A 22,109-nucleotide genomic window follows, 5' to 3' on the forward strand; every position below is an offset into this window, starting at 1 on the left:
CCTCCAAAGTGTATAACCTCGCATTTCTCAACGTTATACTCCATTTGCCATATCCTCGCCCACTCACTCAGCCTGTCCAAATCTCTCTGCAGATCTTCTCCGTCCTCCACACGATTCACTTTTCCACTTATCTTTGTGTCGTCTGCAAACTTCGTTACCCTACACTCCGTCCCCTCCTCCAGATCATCTATATAAATGGTAAATAGTTGCGGCCCGAGTACCGATCCCTGCGGCACGCCACTAGTTACCTTCCTCCAACCGGAAAAACACCCATTTATTCCGACTCTTTGCTTCCTGTCGGATAGCCAGTCCCCAATCCACTTTAACACACTACCCCCAACTCCGTGTGCCCTAATCTTCTTCAGCAGCCTTTTATGGGGCACCTTATCAAACGCCTTTTGGAAATCCAAAAACACCGCATCCACCGGTTCTCCTCCATCAACCGCCCTAGTCACATCTTCATAAAAATCCAACATGTTCGTCAAGCACGACTTTCCCCTCATGAATCCATGCTGCGTCTGATTGATCGAACCATTTCTATCCAGATGCCCTGCTATCTCCTCTTTAATAATGGATTCCAGCATTTTCCCTACTACAGACGTTAAGCTGACCGGCCTATAGTTACCCGCCTTTTGTCTCCTTCCTTTTTTAAACAGCGGCGTAACATTAGCCGTTTTCCAATCAACCGGCACTACCCCAGAATGCAACGAGTTTTGATAAATAATCACTAACGCATCCACTATTACCTCTGACATTTCTTTCAATACCCTGGGATGCATTCCATCCGGACCCGGGGACTTATCCACCTTCAGTCCCATTAGTCTACCCAGCACTGCCTCTCTGGTAACATTAATTGTATTAAGTATTTCTCCTGCTGCCAACCCTCTATCGTTAATATTTGGCAAACTATTTGTGTCCTCCACCGTGAAGACCGACACAAAAAACTTATTTAAAGACTCAGCCATATCCTCATTTCCCACTATTAACTCCCCCCTCTCGTCCTCCAAGGGTCCAACATTCACTCTAGCCACTCTATTCCTTTTTATATATTTATAAAAACTTTTACTATCATTTTTTATATTAATTGCTAGCCGAGCTTCATAGTCTATCCTTCCTTTCTTTATCGCTTTCTTAGTCTCTCTTTGTTGTTTCTTAAATTTTTCCCAATCACTTGTTTCTCCACTATTTTTGGCCACTCTGTACGCAGCTGTTTTTATTTTAATACTCTCCTTTATTTCCTTCGTTATCCACGGCTGGTTCTCCCTTTTCTTACAATCCTTGTTTTTTGCTGGAATATATTTTTGCTGAGAACTGAAAAGGATCTCCTTAAAAATCCTCCACTGTTCCTCAGCTATCCTACCTGCCTGCCTGCTCTCCCAGTCTACCTTAGCCAATTCATCCCTCATCCTATCATATTTCCCTCTGTTCAAACAGAGGACACTGGTTTGGGACCAAACTTTCTCCTCTTCCATCTGAATCAGAAATTCGACCATATTGTGGTCACTAGACCCAAGAGGGTCCTTCACAATAAGATCCTTAATTCTACCTACCTCGTTACACAATACCAGATCCAAAATAGCTCGTTCCCTCGTCGGTTCCGTAACATGCTGTTCAAGGAAACTATCCCGACAGCATTCTAAGAACTCTTCCTCCATTCCACCCTTACCGACTTGAGTCTGCCAGTCAATGTGCATGTTGAAGTCCCCCATGATTATTGCCGTTCCGTTTTTACACGCATCCCTTATCTGCTTTGTTTATAGCCCTCCCTACCTCAACATTATTATAGTCATCGACTGCAGGAAACATAGTGGATCAACGAATGAAGCATAGTACATCAACGGGGACAAAGTGGAAATGGTCAAGAGCTTCAAGTTTTTCAGTGTCCAGATCACCAACAACCTGTTTTGGTCCCCTCATGTCAATGCTATAGTTAAGAAAGCCCACCAATGCCTCTACTTTCTCAGGAGGCTAAGGAAATTTGGCATGTCCGCTATGACTCTCACCAACGTTTACAGATGCACCATAAAATGCATAATTTCTGGCTGTATCACAGCTTGGTATGGCTCCTGCCCTGTCCAAGACCGCAAAAAACTACAAAGGGTCGTGGACGAAGCGCAGTGCATCACGCAAACCAGCCTTCCATCCACTGACTTGTCTACACTTCCCGCTGCCTCAGAAGGTGGGATTAGAAAAGGCACCTGGGTGTCCTCAGACTGGCATGGACAAGATGGGTCAAATGGCCTCCTTCTGTGCTGTAACTTTTCCATGGTCCAATGGTTCTATGGTAACACTGAATAAAAATATTGAAGGAATAATTGCAGAAAGATTAATCAAAATACCTCCAATAACAAAACCACACAGGATATACCAGGGAATCTTAATCAGGAAAATGTTTCCAATCCCTTCAGCAATGACTCATCATGAGTCAATCAAAACCACTTCTTAACTAACCAGTGAAATAAAAAACATAATAGAAGTGTTTTCTTGCCAGTCTACATTTTGAATGCAGCTGCAGGTCTAAGTTATGAATTGAAAGCATTGCTGAAAGATAAAAGAATCAGGGGTCAACAACACTAATGATAAGCTGTTGATAGATTTATCCCACCTTCTCTCTCCCCTCTCATTATAGCTCTCATGACAAATTGCTCGTCATGATTCAAACCATTAAAAAATTTTAAATATTTTCCTTATTTGTTTGAGTTGCGACTGCTAAAATTTAAACTTGGTTGCTGCCCACCCTGCGTTTTGTAGGCTGCAGAGTATACGCGTTATCGTCGGCGATGCAAAGCGTAACTTCAAATTATTCTCATCTGCAAATACATTATCATGAAAAGCAAGCGGAAACCTCTTAATGCAAATTGGTGCTTTTGTCCAGTAATCTGTCCAATTAAGATAAAGGGATTGATAATACATGCAAATTGATTGTTATCTCACCTGTGAAAGCCTAGGCATTCAGGAAATCCTCTCGATTGAGTTGGCAAACAGCTATCCATTATGGAATGTACCTTTTGCTTTTCTATATCCCAGATTTGAATGTTAGGCACAGTCTGCAAACAGTGTGTTAATCTCCTGACTGGTAGGTTGCTGCGATTGTAATTGATGGGGAAAACTTGGATAAGGCTGAGCGTGCGGTCACAATGCGCCTTTGATTTGCACCTATTCAAAATGATGCAGGAATCAGCTGTGGCTCAGTGGTGACACTCTAACTTTCAAGTCATAAAATCATGTGTTCAAGACCCTCTTTAGAGACTTGAGAATATAGTCCAGGCTTGCACTGAGGGTGCACTGTGCAGTCAGAAGTTTTGGACAGAATTTTCCAGCCCCTCCGCCATGGTGTGTTTTCCCGCAGTGGAGGGAGCTCACCATTGGCCACTGGGGGGATCTTCCAGTCCTGCCAAAGTCAATGGTAATTTGAATGGCTTGCCCATCCCACCGCCAGGGAAACAGCAGCAGTGGGGATGACTTTGGCAGAACTGGAAGATCCCACCGATGGGAAGGACTGGAAAAGCCCACCCATTGTCTTTCAAAGTGATACAGGCAGCACAGAAACTTTGCTTTTTAAGATGAGTGGCTGCATTCTCCCATTCAAACTAGCCTGTGCTACTTAAAGCAAGCCTGCATTTGCTAAAAGCAATGATGTGGAGTTGCTGGTGTTGGACTACGGTGGACAAGATGAGAGATCACACAACACCAGGTTATCGTTCAACAGGTTTATTTGAGATCACAAACTTTTGGAGCGCAGCTCCTTCGTCAGGTGAAGTCTTCACCTACACCCACATCTCTCTCAGCTTACACACCATGGCAATGATTTAACTATGACAGGCACATCACCCAAACACATTGCACCACACTTACAGACAAGGTGATGCACAACAATAGGCAGCAACACCTAACTGGTGGGAGGAGACACAGCTGAGTATCCTTACTCCCGTAAAGGTGGATAGGAGGAGGGAAGTCCTATAAACACACAGGGCCAGGAAACCCTCCAGACAAAGATAAAAAATGAACATAAGATTAAACTATTTTTTATTTTCGTATCAAGGAGTTAGGGTAAAGATTGATAAACGATTGTAATTTGCTGCATTGCCACCTGCTACTACTTATGTAATAAAACTATAGGCAGCTTTGTAGCCTAAATTATGATCTGACAGCATGTTTGTGATTCCGCTTGTAAAAGCTTGTGACATATGCAGTTAAAAATACTAATAAGAGTTTCTGTTTGATGACTGGGCTATGCTATTTTACCGGCCGGATATTGTTTGTGTTAAGGGTGCGATTTTGTTTTTTGCAAGAGAGGGCTTACTTATCCGAGCACATCTTAAGGCTGCTCAAGTGATGATTGTGCTGGCTTGTCTCATGCACATGAGATGCAATCTCACTCCCCCAGCAGATGGATGTTGAAGTGACTCATTTCCGACATTACAGTAGTGATAACACTACAATAGTACTTCATTTGCTGTAAAGAACTTTGGAAATCCTGAGACCATAAAAGATACTGTCTAAATGCAAATCTTTTGCTATAAAATGCTGTAAGATCTGAAAATGGTTGCAGGAACTGCAATGTGTGCTACCCTGTTGCAGAAGCCAACAATCAATTTGGTGCCATGTGTTTGCCTTGCTTCTCTCTGGGAAATTGGATTCAACTCTCTTGAGAGCATTGAATACAATAAGGAATACAGAACCTCTACCTGACTAGGATAGCTGAGATGCCACCCAGGGAAGTGGCAGTGGCACTGAGCAGCATGATTGAGCTATCCTGTCTCCCCTCCATCTTCTCCCTCTTCCAGAAACTTCCCCTGGTTTGTGTCTCCTCTATTCATTATTCATGTCATGCTGTAATCCAGCAAGATACCAGCAATTCACCCTCCCTGTGGAGGGTTGTTGGATCTCTGCTTAGTGACTGTGTCTGACAGCTCAGCTGGGAGCTCTAGTTCATCATATAGGGACCAGAGACACATCTTATCAGTCAGTGACAAAATGCTTCAGGATACCGATTATTTTTGAATTAAAATTTTTAATATCTGGAGGCACTTAATTCAACCAGAGTTTAAAATGTAATTGAATGATATAGTAAGGTATTTAAAAAGCTGATCTCGAAAGGCAAGGAGACTTGTTGAAGAAAATCCTAATTAATATCGGCTATTACTGGTGGTTATATAATCATTAGTTACAAATTGGGTTAATACAGCATAGTCCTTTTATATTGTTACTTTGAATTTGAAAACCAGAAAAATAGGAAGAAATAGGAATTGATGATAACAGACCACCAGTTCTACATGACAATAAGATTCTTTAGAAGCACAAAAGAAATAGAAGGAGGTGCTGGGGGCTCTGTGTTGAGGGAGGCTTCTGTGTCCTGGGGGTTGGGTGTGGGGCAGGATTCTGGTTCCGTGGGGTCTTTGTTTTTTTAAATAGGGTGCTCTGATCTTTTGAGAGCCACAGTTGCTTGCAGGCCAGGCTCGGTGCAAATATCAACTTTGAACCATGGAGACTCAGCGTAAGTAATTGTTCATCACTCTTCATAAACCTGATGTGAAGCTGCAAGATGGACTCTGAGCTAACATCCTGAAAACCAGCAGGCTCCCAAATTGCAGGTAACATAATATCTGACAATTTTCTGTTCTGCAAAGTGCCAGGAAGCACTCTGAAGTGTTTCCGGATGTAATTTAGATTTGCTGCATATTGTTGCTGCATCCTCATGGGGAGAGCAGATGAATACATGGCCTGCCTACACAAAGGCTGCGACAGCAATGTGGGAAACAGTCGCAGTGTCTCTGGGCCTGCAGGATGAAGGGAAAATGGAGCAGAGGCTGCTGAGAGGATAGGTCCTGCACAATGACCTTGACTAAATTGGAGCCAGACTTCTTTGTTCTTCTTGCTATTAACTGGTAAGCCAATGCACCCAACATCTCAGTGTGCATGCTCATCAGTGATCTCTTATCTGCTGCCCTATAGAAGTCTTTATCTGAATCCCATACAGCAGAACTCACCTGTGATCTCTGATCACAGACAAACAAGCCATCCTTTTTACCAGCCTCACTGGAGCCCGTTCCTTCCCATATGACACACAAGGTGCTGATCCTAAATCTATACTAGCCTCCAGGATAGGGGCAGTGCCAGTATCAGGGCTGGTGGCTATGGGTGTCAGATTAGTGGTGGGGCCTCTTTATCAGTGCTGGGTAGTTACCTGCTCTCTTCCTCCTTGGGTTGCTGCAAGTAGACAGATGGCATATTTTGTGTGTCTGAAAGCAGGAGCTTGGATAAGGATGGGGTGAAGGAAGAGGAGTTGAGAAAACTGAAAGATCTAAGGTCACACTATCTGCAGCTAGCTCATCATGCCAAATAGCAGGATAAGGGCGATCTATGAGTTGAAAAGGGCATAAGGCAGGAACATACCATCATACTCAATGTTCTTAGCTCTCAGTATATCATGGGGTCAGTTGCAGCTAGACCCATAATGCTGACAGACATCTTCTCTGTGAGGTTCAAGAGATGCATTTCAGAGTTATGTCCCACCAATTCTGTTCTGCTCTCTTCTATTGTGGCCCACAGCATCCTACAAGTTAGATGTCAATGATTATATAGAGCTGTTTTATATATTGTACCTGCCATACTGAATAGCTGAAGGTATCTGGAAGCAGTATAAGGTGAGAGTGAGGCTGGCAACATTGATATGGGAATGAGATAGAAGGCAGCATTTTCCAGCCTCACTTGCCCCAAGACCGGAAAATCCCATCCGAGGTCAACAGACCTTTGCATGGTTCGCCCCCGCCCACTACGATTCCGGTGGCAGGCGGGATGGGAAAATTCTGCCCAGAGTATCTGGACGTTAGGTATGAATTCTAAATGCCAGGGGAGTGCTGCTGGATTTGTGATAGTTGTGTGACACATTGAGTAGCATGTTGTGATGGATGAAAGATGTCATGTGAAGATGCATTCACAGATCACCTGTGCATGAGATTATTAGATTTGTGGCACTGCACCCAGGTCCTTGAGTTCAGGATTTGATCTCTCTGCCCTACTGAGCATGGTTCTTAAGGGTCTCCTGGCTCCTCATGAACATGGGGCGGCCTCCTGTTGACCTCCACCATTAAAGCCTCCCACATCTTATCCATCACTCTGCAACCTTCTCTCTACACCGGTGTTCAATTTTCTATGTTTTAAATTGCAGTAATTTTCTTCAATGCAGATTCCCTTTAAAAGGGACAGGCTACCATTAAGAACAGCATATTTGTTGTACCATGTAGTTTGTAAACTGTGCTACCTGACTCTCCTACTGAGAGCAGAGAAAGTTGGCATCATGGGACCCACTCAGCCCCAGTCAACTATCATGTTGATTGTAAGATTCTGGTCCAAGAGTCACAGATTACCCAAAATGAATTCGAGCTCATAAGTGATTTTAGGGTAGTTTATTGAGACACAAAAGTTTAAATATGCGCGTAACTATGTAGATGTGAAAAACGTATGTGCTGGAAATTTACCACCTCACTTGCTGGAGTCTCGTAAAATCCCGCCCAAGGCCAACGGAGAATGCCGTTCTGCGAGCCGGGGTGGGCGATGCGGTAAAATTCCAGCCAGGACCTTTGACAGGAGAGAGTGTTTTACCAGTCTCAGAGGATAGATGGTTGGGGTAAGCAGAGATTGCTGATCACCATGGCTGGTGGCAGCAGTCTCCTTAGAACAGTTTACTGGTGCTAGCCAAAGTGTTGTTGGGCTGACGCCAACATAGATCATTTCAAAGAACTCTTTCCTGTCCAAAGTGATTTTTTTCCTTTCGAGAGCCTGTTTTTAACCTTTACTTAGACAGTTAGTTTGCATGTGGGTCATGAGATCCAATCTTTTCAGGGTTAAAAATGTCTTGTTTCAGGGGCTCTTCTCGAGACATGTCCTTGGCAGAGACAATTGCTGAAATCTTGCTGAAGTTCACGCCAGTGGGACCTTATGGTCCTGCCGAAGTGACACCCCCATTGCAGCTTTCCCAGAAGTGAGGGGTCCATTCAACGGGAAACATTGGTGGGACCATAAAATCCTGCTGCCAGTGAACGGCACACTGCCTCCCGCTGCTATGAAACACATCACTGAGAGGGAGAAAAATTTGGTCCAATGTATTTGTCCTGTGTTTTTCAGCCAGCTACAATGTAAGCTTTTCTAAGACAGAGAGAGAGAGAACAAACTATTTCTATGACATGCAATAAATGTGTTAAGATTTCATAAAGTTATCAAACAATGATTTCTTAGAAGATAAGATGGACACTAAAGATAGAATTTAATGAAGGTTACAGGGGTCGTTGCTGGTGGCTGGAGAGCTAGTGAGTGCACCACATTGTCTCCTTGGCACTTAGGTGGGCAGCAACATGCCTTCCGCAATATCTAGGACACTCGGAGTGGAAATCCCATTGTCCCAGAGCTGTAGAGAGCTGCAGCCACAGGTGAGTGAGGGTGGGATGGGGTTTGTGGGGAGAAATCATTTGTTAGGACATGCAAGGAGAGTCAGAAGAAACTTCCACAATCAGGTTCAAAGGGTTTGCTTTTCAGGCTCCCATCGGGTAACTGCCCAGACCAGCGCTGGTTGAATACCAATGGCAATGGGATGAGACCCTTTTAATTATCCACTTAAGGGCCTCAATTATTGGCAGCAGGGGAAAACCGTCCACAAGCCTTCCCACCCCAGACTTAAACAGGGCAGAGGTGTGGAGAGTGCTCATCCCCAAACCCTTTAACCTGACTAAATGCAACCCCCCTCCCCTGCTGCCCCACCTTCAAACTCACCTTGTGCAGGGGCACTAAGTTCTGCTCTAAGTTTGCGTGTTGCCTACTCAGATCTGAATGGACACGGGCTGATAGCAAATCGTAATCCCTGAAGCTAAAATATTGAGCAAAGCAATGTTTGGTCTATTATTTGGCAACTTATTTTTGTTCTAACTATTGTTTTTTGCCAATCAGACTCTCTCCTCTGTTGAAGCCATTTATTCATCATTGCAGTGATGGTTTTTAATAAGCTGATGTATTTTGATGGATCACCATATATGCACCATATCACAAACAGCAACAACTTTAAAAACTTGATGCAATTTGGGGCACTCCAGCCTATGTTAAAAAGGTCTTCATACATCAGGGAAGGTTCACAGGCGATACAGCTGGACCAGTCATATGGATACTATTTCTAAGTTATGAGAGAAATGGGCAGGATTGAATATGTTTGGAGAATAGATACAGAGAAGAAATGATCCTTGGCTTTAAAATGCTGGTGGATGTGAATAACATAGATGTGACAGGTTATTTAAATTGTAATTGCAGAATGAGAAGACACAGTTTCGAATTTCACAAGCTGCAAATGTGAATCCTGATTTGATATTTTCCGCAAGACTGGTAGGTGTGGAATGGAAATCTCACAGCAAACGTAAGAAATTTTATTGTGATAATTCCTCAAAAAAGTCTGACAAGTATTTGGTTAGAAATAGCATTGGAGTGTGTAAAATAAATGTTGAAATATCTTATGGAAGAGAATGTTTTCAATGCTGCTGGGAGTATATTTGTTGCAAATACAATTGGTCAGGCTTGAATAACGCAAGCAATAATGTTGGATTGATGTCCTGGAGCTTTGTGAAAAAAATTCTTCTTGGATGCTTCATGTATGATCTTTCAACTCCCATCGGGTAATTCATCTCAGATTGGTAGACACATTACATGATGTGGGCGACACAGTGGCACAGTGGTTAGCACTACTGCCTCACAGCACCAAGGACCTGGGCTTGATTCTCAGCTTGGGTCACTGTCTGATGAAGTCTACACATTCTCCCCGTGTCTGCGTGGGTTTCCTCCAGCTGCTCCGGTTTTTTCCCACAGTCCAAAAGACATGCTGGTTAGGTGCATTGGCTATGCTAAATTCTCCCTCAGTGTACCCAAACAGACGCCAGAGTGTGGTGACTAGGGGATTTTCACAGTAACTTCATTGCAGTGTTAATGTAAGCCTACTTGTGTCACTAATAAGTAAACTTTAAAAACCTTTCTACACATTGTAGGAATGAAATGTGCTGTTTGCTGGATCAGGTAGCTTTCTTTCATTCCATATTATCCTAAATTTTATCAACAAAGTCCAAGGAATTTAAATTGCTAGGCATTTCCCTCAATTATTTGTCACAGGCACAACCTACATTTTCTTCTTCCTCCTTGGTGATTTTTTTGCAAATTTGATGTGGGAAGTGACAGATATCATAGACTATCTTGTTGGATTCCCAAGTTATCCATGTGATTTGGCTTGATAATCTCACTGTGGCGTAGAGAGGTTTAAGTGAGATAAAATGAGAACACTTACTACATTCATTCCATAAACAGTAATTCAAAATGATATCATCCATTTGGAGCTCTGAACAGCAGTGACATTTGTTCCTGATCCTATCTTCTTAGTTCATTTATGGGATGTGAGCAGCATTTATTTTCCATCCCTAGAAGGTGGTGGCGGGCTGCCTTAAGAACTGCTGCAGCCTGTATGGCATTGGATCTGCTATAGTGCTCTTAGGAAGGGAGTTCCTGGAGTTTGACACAGCAACAGTGAAGAAACAGCAATATATTTTGAAGTGAGTATGGCATGTGGCTTGGAAGAAAGCTTGCATATGATGGTGTTCCCATGTGCCTGCTGCCCCTGTTTTTCTAAGTGGTAGAGTTTGTGAGTTGTCAAAGGGGCACTGTCGAAGGAGCCTTGGCAAGTTGCTGCAGTGCATCAGTGGGTGATACTCACTGCAGCCATTGTGTGACAGCGGTGGAGAATGTAAATGTTTAAAGTGGTTGATGAGGTGCAAATCAGGAAGCTTTGTTCTGGGTGATGTTGAATTTCTTGAGTGTTGTTGGAACTGAATTCTTCCAGACAAGTGAGGAGTATACTATCACACTTATGACTTGTGCCTTGTAGATGGTGGGCAGGTTTTGGGAGGTAGGAGCTGGGTTGTTTGCTGCAGAATTCCCAACTTCTGACCTATTCTCTTAGCCCCATTATTTATGTGGATGGTTCAGTTGGGTTTCTGGTCAGGATATTGATGGGGGAATGGAATTCAGTGATGGTAATGGTGTTGAATAAGAAGGGACTGTGGTTAGAATTTCTCTTGTTGGAAATGGTCATTGTGTGCCCTTCTGTAGCGCAAATGTTCCAGCACAAGCCAGAATGTTATCCTACGTGTAGATATGGACTGCATTATTGAAGACTTGCAAATCAAACTGAATTCTATTCAATCATCAGCAAACATTGCCACATCTGACCATTTGATAGAGGGAAGGTCATTGATGAAGCAAATTTCTGCAATGACTTTTGAGCACTAGTTATATCATGATACACAATGTAGGTTGACCTTTTTTAAGAGGTTAAAGAGGTCAGTGAGCTTGGATCTTCTCTTCCTGAATCCATGCTGACAGGACTCAAATACTCTAAGTTTAGTGATAATTTGTTCCATTATGATTAGATGCTAGACAGAATGGAAGTGAGACTAATGAGCTTGTAAGTGTCTAAGGCTGATTTGTTTTTCTTTTTGAATACGTTACATTCCATTGGTACTTGGCCAGTGTTTAGCGATTTCCTTAGAATGAATTCTCTGCCTATCACATTTCTTGCCCAGTTTTCTGCAGCACTCTGTGAGAAATGCCATTTATAACTAAAGATTTAATTGTTTTCACCCTTTTAACCGTCTTAGGAAATCTATTTCATTTATGTAATAGCCATTGATCTAAAATATATTCTCTCTTTTTGGGAAATGCACGCTGCTTATGCTTTCCCTTTGAAAACACTTGAGGGAATAATAATTCAGAAAACGTACTATTTTGTGCTTATCCTCAGTTTAGTCTTTTATAATTTTGTTGCAGAACAGGAGGCTATTCAGCCTATCATGCATCTGCTGGCCTTTTGAAGAACTATCCTCTGCTCATTCCCCAAAACCCTGAAAACATTTATTTTTCAAGTATTCTTATCTGATTTTGAAATGTGCCGTTGAATCTGTGTTCACTATCCTTTCAAACAGTTTCAAGTCCATTTGGGTCTCTTCTAATTTTCACCTCTTCTCTGACATGATTTATTTTGTCCTGGTTCTGAAATGTGTCTTCACTCTTTATCTACCTTCCCCCTTCTACGCTCCCCTTTAAGGTATTTCTGCATGTTGTTATATTGATTTCAGTGAACCTGTTTCCCTTTCTGTTTGCAGGATTTATAGAGGCCTTCGCTCCTCTTTATATCACTTTTAATTTGTTTGTTAATCCATTCAGGACCATATTTTTTATCTTGAACTTGTTGGTTTTAGCTATTTATCTTGCAGGCTTCATCATTGTTTTATTAAACATATTCCAATTGGCCTGTGCTAAAATGTTGAATGATCTGCTTAATTCCACTTGTCTTAGTTATCCTGGTATTTGTTTATATTTGACAATTTGAAGTTACAGACATAGCTCTTGGCTTTACTATCTTTGACTCGTATCCCTAGAGGTGTTACATTGTCAAACAGAATAAAAATAGATTGTGTTGCCTTCCTCATGATGAGTTTGGGGAGCATTTAATCCAATGAGAGGGTGGCGACTGGGGACCCCAAAACCTTCCTCTCTCCATTCTGATTAAGTGCATGGCAGGAAGCCATGTGGATGGCTGTCCCTGCCCCTCCTCCCCCACCACCCTCCAATCCATCTGTCCACTGCCAATTGAGGCACTTAAGAGGGAAATTAATGCCACTCAATAGCCGCATCCTGCTTCCATTAACCCAACAGCTGGTGGGGGTCTTGCCATGACAAGTAAACCTTGGTGTTTTTGTTTGTGGGCTCCCCAGGAGGTTGGCCCCTCGTTCAAAGACACTCATTGCCTGATCAAGGTATTTAGCATCAGGAAGGGAGATGGTGCTGAAAGCCAACCCATGTGTCTTGTTGCTGACTCCCTTCCCACTACCTCAACCCTGTGACCTCCTTCCCACTGTCATTCACCTGTGATTGGGTCACTCCTTGACCCAAACCCTTGGGTGGATGTCATACTGGCAGCAGCCACATCTCCCCAGTGGCACCGCTGAGTACAGAATAGCTATCATGTGGAGATGCCGGCGTTGGACTGGGGTAAACACAGTAAGAAGTTTAACAACCTGGTGTTGTTAAACTTCTTACAGAATAGCTGCCAGCCTCTGACTGACTGGCAGTTCTTAGCGGATGTAACTTCCACCATGGGGCTCCTTATTCTGGGGGAAGGCCCACTGCTGGCCTATTAAGTGCCTGAATGGTACATGATGTGCCATTCTTAAAAGAGGTGACACGGAGGTCTTGCTTGATCACGTGTTCTCCAGCCAGAGGTGAGACTCCATCACCTCCAGAAGCTTCTGCCTGTTGTTACTGCAAGATGTTGGATTGAATATTGGTAGCAGGATTATTACTTAGCTTTACACAGGCACTCAGCAAGGCATATTCACATTTAGGTTTTATTCTAAACTACATGCAGAATCATCAAAAGAATCCAGATTCACAGCAATGTGGTTGACTCTTAAAAGCCCCCTCAAGGGCAATTAGGGATGGGCAATAAATGCTGGTCCAGCCAACGACGCCCACATTCCACAAAATAATTTTTTTAATTGCCAATAAAATATAGGCCAGCATATTGCTAATAACCATCTGCCACGTGTTTTACTCATGTAGATAGTGGCAGATATGATTACTTGGTCTGTGCAATATAGCGTTTTCATTTCAGTAGAATAATATGATTCTCAATCAATTCTTGACTTTCCACTGCCTTGTCAATTATAACACTGCAATATAAATATTTTTAAAGTAGTTCTTAAGGAAGCGCAACAGCTACCGAATTAATTGATTTAAAATCTAATTTTCCACAATACATTTTTGGCATAGCTTAATTGAATTTGGACTTTCAAGTGACCTTCAGACCACTTCCATGTTGGTCCTGAAGGTTCAGTAAATGTATCTTCCACACTAATTGCAAGGTGAACTTTTCAGTGGCCAGAAAAATTTAAATAGGACAAAAGGTACCAATGATTTATATTTGACTCGAACTATCATTAAGTGCATTGCAATTAAAGAGTCATGCAAACAGGTTATATCTGTATCAGTGTGTTTTAATTAAACATTACAGCTCAAGAATGTTTCTAACTTTACACTGAATACAACAAAAGACATGTATAATTTATAGACTGCATCAATTTTAATCAAAAAATGAATTCCTAACAGAGTTATAAGTAAGTTCTAATAGATAAGCCAACATGGCAATGTCAGTAAACACCATAGTATTATGGCACATATTAACACAATACCACACTCAGCCTATTTATGTAACACTGCAAGGCAGTAATTTATCTCGTGTCATGGCAAATGTTGCAGTATCACTGTCAAAGTTACACATCCTGAGGCAGCTCATGAAAATTTCAACAATGTAACAGTTTATGATACAACTATAATAATTAATTCATCACATTCGGCTCTATCAGAAAACTAAGTATTTTGTCTATTTATGGATGTATGGATTTACTATGGAATTGTTCATGTGAAATCAATGCGCAGAATTTTCCAAGAATTCAGCAAAGGCCAATTGCAGGTGGGAAAAGTTCGGTTGTAGCTGCCAGCAGCAATGGTGGCTTTCTCCACTATATAGTGCAGGACGCAGAAAGAAAAACCTCAAGAGGTGGGTACCCTGCCAACAACTTAGTTCCTTGAAGATTGGGGCACCATTTTTAAAGGTCTCCACAGTACAAAGAAGTTCACTTATAACCACCCCCCCCGGCACTACCCGTGGCACTACCACCCAACAGTGCCGGGGCAGTGTCTGGGCATGGCCCACTCCCCTCTGAGTGATGCACTCACCTGAGCTCCTCTGGGAGGTCTGCTCATCAGGTACATACCTTGGGACACCATTCCATCCCCGTGCCGACATTAATGGATTTTCTGATGAGGAGATGATTCAGATGTAGAGGTCTGATAATTAGATGCTAATGTGTTCAAATGATGTTCCTGATGTTAAATATCAGCAATTGCACCCCGTTACTGATGGGGAGAAGGGACAACCACGTCGTGCATTCACAGCAGACTAAAATGCAATTTGAGAGTTTCTGCCACATTTTCTGCTCCCGCCACCAAATCTGTCCGACAAAAGTGGGAGCAGAAAATCCCAGCCAAAGAGCACAATTTCTCCTCTATCTCCCTGTGTTGTTCTTATGCTGGTGCCAGTTGTATGTCTGTGTGTGGTGATTGTCACTTTAAGATCAGCTTCAGGAAGTAAGGATCACGTGGTCTGAACATCCAATTAACACCTAGTGCAGAGTCTCTCTAACGGGAGATCTCTTTTGAATAGACAAAAGATTTGTGGGCTGATTCCTCCATCTTGTTGCTCATTGGCCAGTTCCATGTTAGCTCACCTCAAGAAACACAGGCCCCAACATTGACCATCTGCTGAAATGCTGACAACAGGTAGGCTTGGAATTCAATTGATCAATTACAGCCAATTGTTTTCATAAGTTAAAAAGCACTATAGCAGTTAAGCAGTGATTTGTTATTTGTGGATTTTTTTTGCATTTTCGTGGCTTGAGTTGTGTGGTTGAGGGTGGGCATAGTCAGGAGGGCAATGATGTCATTTGGGGTGGGTCTTGCTGTCATTTGGGGTGGGGCTTGATGTCACTCATGGGCGGGTCTTGACTTCACCAGGCGGGGTGGAGCACCTTGTCCCCTGGGGGGAAGGAGTGGGTGATGTCATGGTGGCCCTGCTTCTGATTACACTCAGAGAACATAAAAGAATAAGGGTGGGATTTATCGGCCTCACCCAGGCGAGAATTTCTGATCTCGCCCGAGGCCAATGGCGATTTCAGTTCTGGGAACCTCGCTCCCACCCCCACACCCCCCGATTCCAGGGCGGGTGAGGTGATAGGGTTTTGATCCAAGTGTCTCGGAAAGTGGACATCAGGCAAATGATTCCTGCTCCTCTCTTATCATGCTGTTTCCCAGTGTAGTCACAAAATATAACATTACCTTTTGTTAATACCCTTCCAATCATACTCAAAAGGAAAAATATACAAAAGAGAATGGACAGAATTAAAGGATAACAGGAGACACAGAAAGAAGGAGATAAACCCAAACAGAACAGAGAACCAGAGGATAAAGCAGTGTGAAGATGTACTCTTGGAGGTTCCTTAAGTCGAATAAACAAACTTTGATTACAAGATTGCTTCATATGCTGCAGGCTTTGAACTAGTCCAGATATAACTGCAGCACAGCACAGACCAGTGCAGGACAGAATGAGCCAGAAAAAGTCCAGTCCAGGAGCAAATACTCCAATCAAGTGAAGTGTAGTGAGTCCAACTCCAATACCAATGGCTTTGCTGGTAACCATCTGGCAGGATTCTGTTTTTTGTCCAAAAGAGACTTTCTGAGGGCCAGTATTGAGAGCAATGGATGATGGAGGTTACTCACTGATTACAATTGTTTGCAGGTAACATCCATTATATCAGACCAGCAAAACATGATCCCATTTGAAAAATAGAAGTTAAACAAGAGATAATGGAAGAGGGACATATTTTTAAGATTGCTTGCTTCACCCGTTGTTTGCAATCCGTGGCAATTTAGATAGCATTTTTTCTGCACTTTTTCTTCACAAAATTATCAATAACATCATCACAGGTAAAGTCTTGTAATGGTGCATTTTCAATCGTCAGTATTGCTGAACTTGTCAAATATTCCTGACTCATCATACTTTGCAGGTAATTTTTAACCCTTTTCAATACAGAGAAAGAACTTTCACCGGAAGCATTTGTGACAGGTATTGCTAAAAATATTTTTGGAATGATTTCCACATTTGGAAAGGTTGCCTGCAAACCATCACTCACAAGCTCGTATAAATTAACTGGTGATCTGAAAGCACTGAGCTCATCGATAAAATGAATGAATTGTTTTCAATTCATCTTCGAAAAGATTTGTGTCTATGTCCTCTCAGTAGAATTTATTTAATATCTTACTGCAGCGGCTCCTAGCATTCTCATCCAAACTTCTGTTGAAAAGCATGGGAAATAATTCAACAGTTTCCTTCAGAGATTCACTTCTACTCTGCAATTGCACCATTATTGTGTCACAAATAACATTGACAGTGTTCACGGTGATCTTCTGTTTCTCTTCTAACGTGATTTTATTGTCTCTAGTTTCTTCAAAAACTAACTTTCTGCATCTTGCATGCTTCTCACCACGAGAGGGATCTAGATTTTTTTGTAATGTTATTACCTCTGCTTCCACTGAGATATAGTCATTTCAAACTTCCATGACAAAATTTCTAACTAAGGCTAACAATTGTGAAGCAATCAAAAAGATTGTACCAACATTTTGCAGTGATTTGCTGATGGCATTGGTTCTTTGAATTAAATGGTTCCACAACACAGTAAAAACTGCAATATCGTACATTTCAAACTTCTCTGCTAAGGATTTCGCTTCAGTTTTTACCCGTGGTTTCTCTAAATTTAATGTGGCTACGTCTGATAAGCATTCCTTTATATCACAAAGTTCAGTTTCAGACAAAACAGCATCTACACAAGTGGAACACTTGGTGTCAAAAATTCTTTTGACTGTCAAATGTTTTCCATGTGCCTGCTCCAAGCGCGATTCCAGCGATGCATAGAAATCATAAAAAATGTGCAGCTTCTCACATGATTCAGCTGCTGCATCGCAGATTAAATTCAAGGAGTGACTGGAACATGGGATGAATAATGCACAGGGGCTTGCATTGTTCAGTCTTGCTTGTAGACCTGAATATTTTCCTGCCATATTTGCAGCACTGTTGAAGAGCTGCCCACGATAATTGTTGATGTCTAAACCTAAATTTGCAATGATTTCCAAAACAGTTGTCTCCAAACACTCAGAAGTGTGGGATTGTAGCTGGACAAAACAGAGAAATCACTCTACAACTTCACCATCACTGGTCACATATCTTAACATTAATGTTAATTGGTCCACATGACTCACATCTGGCATTGAATCAACTATTATGGAATAGTATTTGGCATCTTTAACTTCATTAGTGAATTGGTTTCTGAGCTGCTCTGTCATAATAGCGATGAAATCATCATAGGTTCTGTGTGTTAAAAAGTTAGTCTTCTCTGAGCTACAATATAGATAGCTTTTCAAATGTTCTTTTGAGAAGTTTGTCATATTCACTGAGATATTCAATGCAAGCCAAAAAAAAAGACCTCTTCAAACTTGACACCGATGACTCATCGTGTCCTCTTAAAGGAAGTCCGAAGGAAGACAGCAGTTTGACTGTGGCAACAACATGTCTCAGCACTTTCCTCCAGTAACAACACTCCTTTTTAAACTAAACTGATAACATTGAATCAATTCGTCCAGATGATTTAAATCTTTGAACAAATACACATTTAACCTTAATATGACTTTTGGAAGTTTCATGATCAACAAGATTTCTTTCAATATTTCTCCAGTTAGAGTATCTGTCGACAAATGTGTGTTTGCCTTTACTTGGGTCAGGGAACAATTTGCAAACGTAACAGTAGACTGCCTTAGAAGTTTCTGAAAAAATCAACCAATTCCTCCTTTCTGTCATGCCATTTCTTTTTGCTGTCAGAAAATGGGACTCATGAAGACTTCTAAACTGCTTCCAACCTCCAACATCAAACTCTTTTCTCAAGTATTTCATATCATCTATCTTCTTTGGTCTATTTATCACACAATATTCAATCATACCCAGTGGAACAGATTTTGGTAAAAAGGCAATGTCTTCAGGGTAGGTTTCTTTCGTCACTTCAGCTGCAGAAGAATGAGCTTGAGCAGTATCTTGTAAATCCATTCCCACACTGTCCGCTTCTTCTTGTTCAACTTTTCAGGCGATGTGGTATCATCAGAAATCGGCAAGTCGAAGTCATCAGATAATTCACCCATAGTTTTGGTGGATGAGGGTGAATGTGCAGTTTGAACAATGCTCAACACTTCAAACTTTCCAAAGTAAACTGACAAACTATTTTTTTGCCAAGCTTTGTCCTCTTGCCTTGCCTTCAATTGTCTGTGCCTTTGATTGATAGTGTCACTTCATATTGACTGATTTTAACAAATTATTTTTCTGAAAGAGCAGGCTCTTTTCGCCCTCTTCAGCCCCAGTGTTCAAGTTGCTTTGCTTACTCGATGACCTTGCTGTTCTGCTGGCTCACTGGCTGCCAGGCTATGGTTTGACCTTAGCCTTGCCCTCACTTGCCCAGTCCTCCTCAGCCCTGGCTGGGGTTCAGATTACCCCTGTTCACATGACAACCTCGCTGTTCTGCTGGCTCATTGACTGCCTACCTGGCTTCCTCACCTCACCCTTGATTCACTGCCCAGCCTTCCTCAGATCTGCCAGCTTGTTCGAGTCACCCTGCTTCTTCCCTTGACAACTATCGGTTCCTCCTCGGTACTTGCACCTCACCTCTGCTTGACAATGTGGGGGTCGAGATTCACCCTGCTGCTCCCCTCAATGACTGCAGGCCAGCTCCTGCCCTCCTTGTTTGGCCTTCGCTGCAAGCTAGCAGCCACCCCCTCAGAATAAACTCACGACCTTGCTGTTGGTTCAGACTGCCCTGCTGGTTATCTGGCCTTCTCTACCGTGGGTAAGAAACCTGAGATTCTGCTGTTTTAAAAAATATGAACTCCTCATAACTGCTGCCTGCTCTCTCCTCCAAAGTAATCAAACCATCTTGCACACTGTTTTCCCACTCTAAGGGGTCTCCACCAATCAGAGCCTGGTGTTGCTCTGCATTGGTTGCTGATATGCTCATTTGTATTTCTTGAACCTGTCAACAAATTCAGAGCTCTCAGGCTCTGATTGGTGCACCAAGGCCACTGGCCAGCATGGGGCCCTCCTAGGCACAATGTGTTTCATTGTAAGTCTGTCTCTGAGTGCAATCTATGCTCCCATTTTCCTTTTCCCCACACTATTACTCCCTTGCCAAGCCTTCTTCATGTTCTTCACCTGGCACATTCTTTTCCTTTGTTTGTTGCTCACTCTTTTCCTACTGACTTTCCCCAGGAAATATCACCTTCAAACAGTTAATATCACATTGTAACCTCCCAACATTCTCCTCTGGCCCCCTAATATTCAGTCCTGTGTGACTTTTTGCCTTCCTTAATATATCCTTTCTCATGAGTTCAAAATATTCACTTGTGCCTCAATTCTTTAACATGTTAGACTTACAGTTGCTGCTTCTGCTGTCCTTAATTACTTCTTCTATGGAACATAACTTTGACAAATGTGGAGGTTTTCTGCTATAATTCAATGTCACTGCCCACTCCTGAATGTGATCCTTGCATTCTTACATGACCTGGCGAGTGCGTTTTCCTGTCCAGTATTTAGATAAATTATAGTATGGTCATTGGTCATAGCAGAGCTACCTTAGCCAGAATATTTACCTCTGGAATGCATCACACATCACCTGTACATTCATTGTATGGAACATAGCGTGAGACAGGAACAAAGCCCAGCTGCATACCATCACCTGGTTCATTTTACACAATTATTTGGTACAAAAATGAACAGTATACAGCTCTTGCAGTGCAAATAAATAGTTTCCTAAATGGCCAGGTTATGAAAGAAACAAAGGTTGCTAGCTTTCTAAACATGGTCTAACTTTACAAAGCCAAAATAGCTCATAATTTTTAAAAGCGAGATTGCTTCATTCTACTCTATAAAAGCATCAGCCTGTCCTTAATTCAATGAAATGGAGGTTCGATCCATTGAGCTGTCAATCATGGTTATTACCCAGAGGTGAAAGCTTACTCTTTGATGTGGGAGACTCCTGTGTGTCTGGTGGCTAAGCTCCATTCAATTTGCAAATGTAATAGAACTGCATTTGTATCTTCGATGCTGCAAGGACTGACCTTCTCATAATAGTGTTTGAAATTGTACACAGCAATCCTCCCTTTGAATAACTAATTAACATTATCAGTCACCATAGTAACATCAGAGCGAGCCTTTTGGTCCTGTGGTAGTATTCCCGCTTCTGGAAAGCACAGGGTCCAAACCACAATCTATACACTCTCGGTGAATGGAGACCAAAACTCGGTTTGAATTTTGGATTGACGTTCAAGGAGATACTTGTGTCTTGCGAGTGTGGGTGGCCTTCCACATTGTGTGGGCCGGGAAGGGGGTTAAATCCTTCTGCTGTATAAGACAAAGGTGTGGCTGGTAATAAAGGTGGTTATAGTCCTGAACATGGCCTCCAACATTTAAGTGTAAAGGTGAAAGAGCATTTCAGTAATAGTGCAAAGCAGGAAAACCATGTTTGTGACTTTACTGCTCACAGATTAACTGCTGTGTTGTTTATTTAGCAACAATGATTGCACTTCAAAAAGTAATTCATTGAAAATGAAGCACTCTTTATTGGCTCAGGATGTCATAAGGTGTTACACTGATCTCTTTATTTCATTTAGATTCAGACAGAATAGACAGGTAACAACCTAAATATCTCTGTGTCCGGTGTACAAATGAAAAGCAGCTCTGTGTCCTCACATCAACTGCATCATAACGAACAATGTTGACCCAAAAATGCATTCCTCATTGAGGGATCTGCACCCTTTACCTTGTAATGGCTAAGTGGGTACTTCTTAATAAAAATAGTCAGTAATGGACTCCCAAAGAACATTTGCTTTTTATTTAACTCAATGGTTAATGGTGTTAAAGATGCTAATGGTTCATTTGAGGGTAATTTTTATTTTCACTAGTTGGTGTTAAACTGGTGGGGTGAACTGGTGTTAACCAGATATAGCACTCACCCAGTTATTACTTTTTCTTGACATCAATGGATTGACAATTAAATTATTTTTATAAAGGATAAATTAATATTGTCAGTTTACCAACCAGATAATGAAGATGAAAATATCAGTGTTTCTTCTCCACTCCCATATTTGTTCTTGTGTGATATGTCTATATGGCACAGCTCCTTGAATATTGCATCTTCTTCCACCACCATCTGAGTCAATGCATTACAGATCGTAACCACTCGCTGTGGAAAAAAATGTTTTTCTTCCCGCCACCTTTGGTTTTGTTCTCATTAACCTTAAGTCAATGTCCTCTGATTCATGACCCTTCTAGCAATAACTTCTCCTTATCTATTCTGTCCAGAGACCACTTGATTTTT

The sequence above is a fragment of the Mustelus asterias genome, chromosome 16 (genome assembly GCF_964213995.1).
Source record: "Mustelus asterias chromosome 16, sMusAst1.hap1.1, whole genome shotgun sequence".
Lineage (NCBI taxonomy): Eukaryota > Metazoa > Chordata > Chondrichthyes > Carcharhiniformes > Triakidae > Mustelus > Mustelus asterias.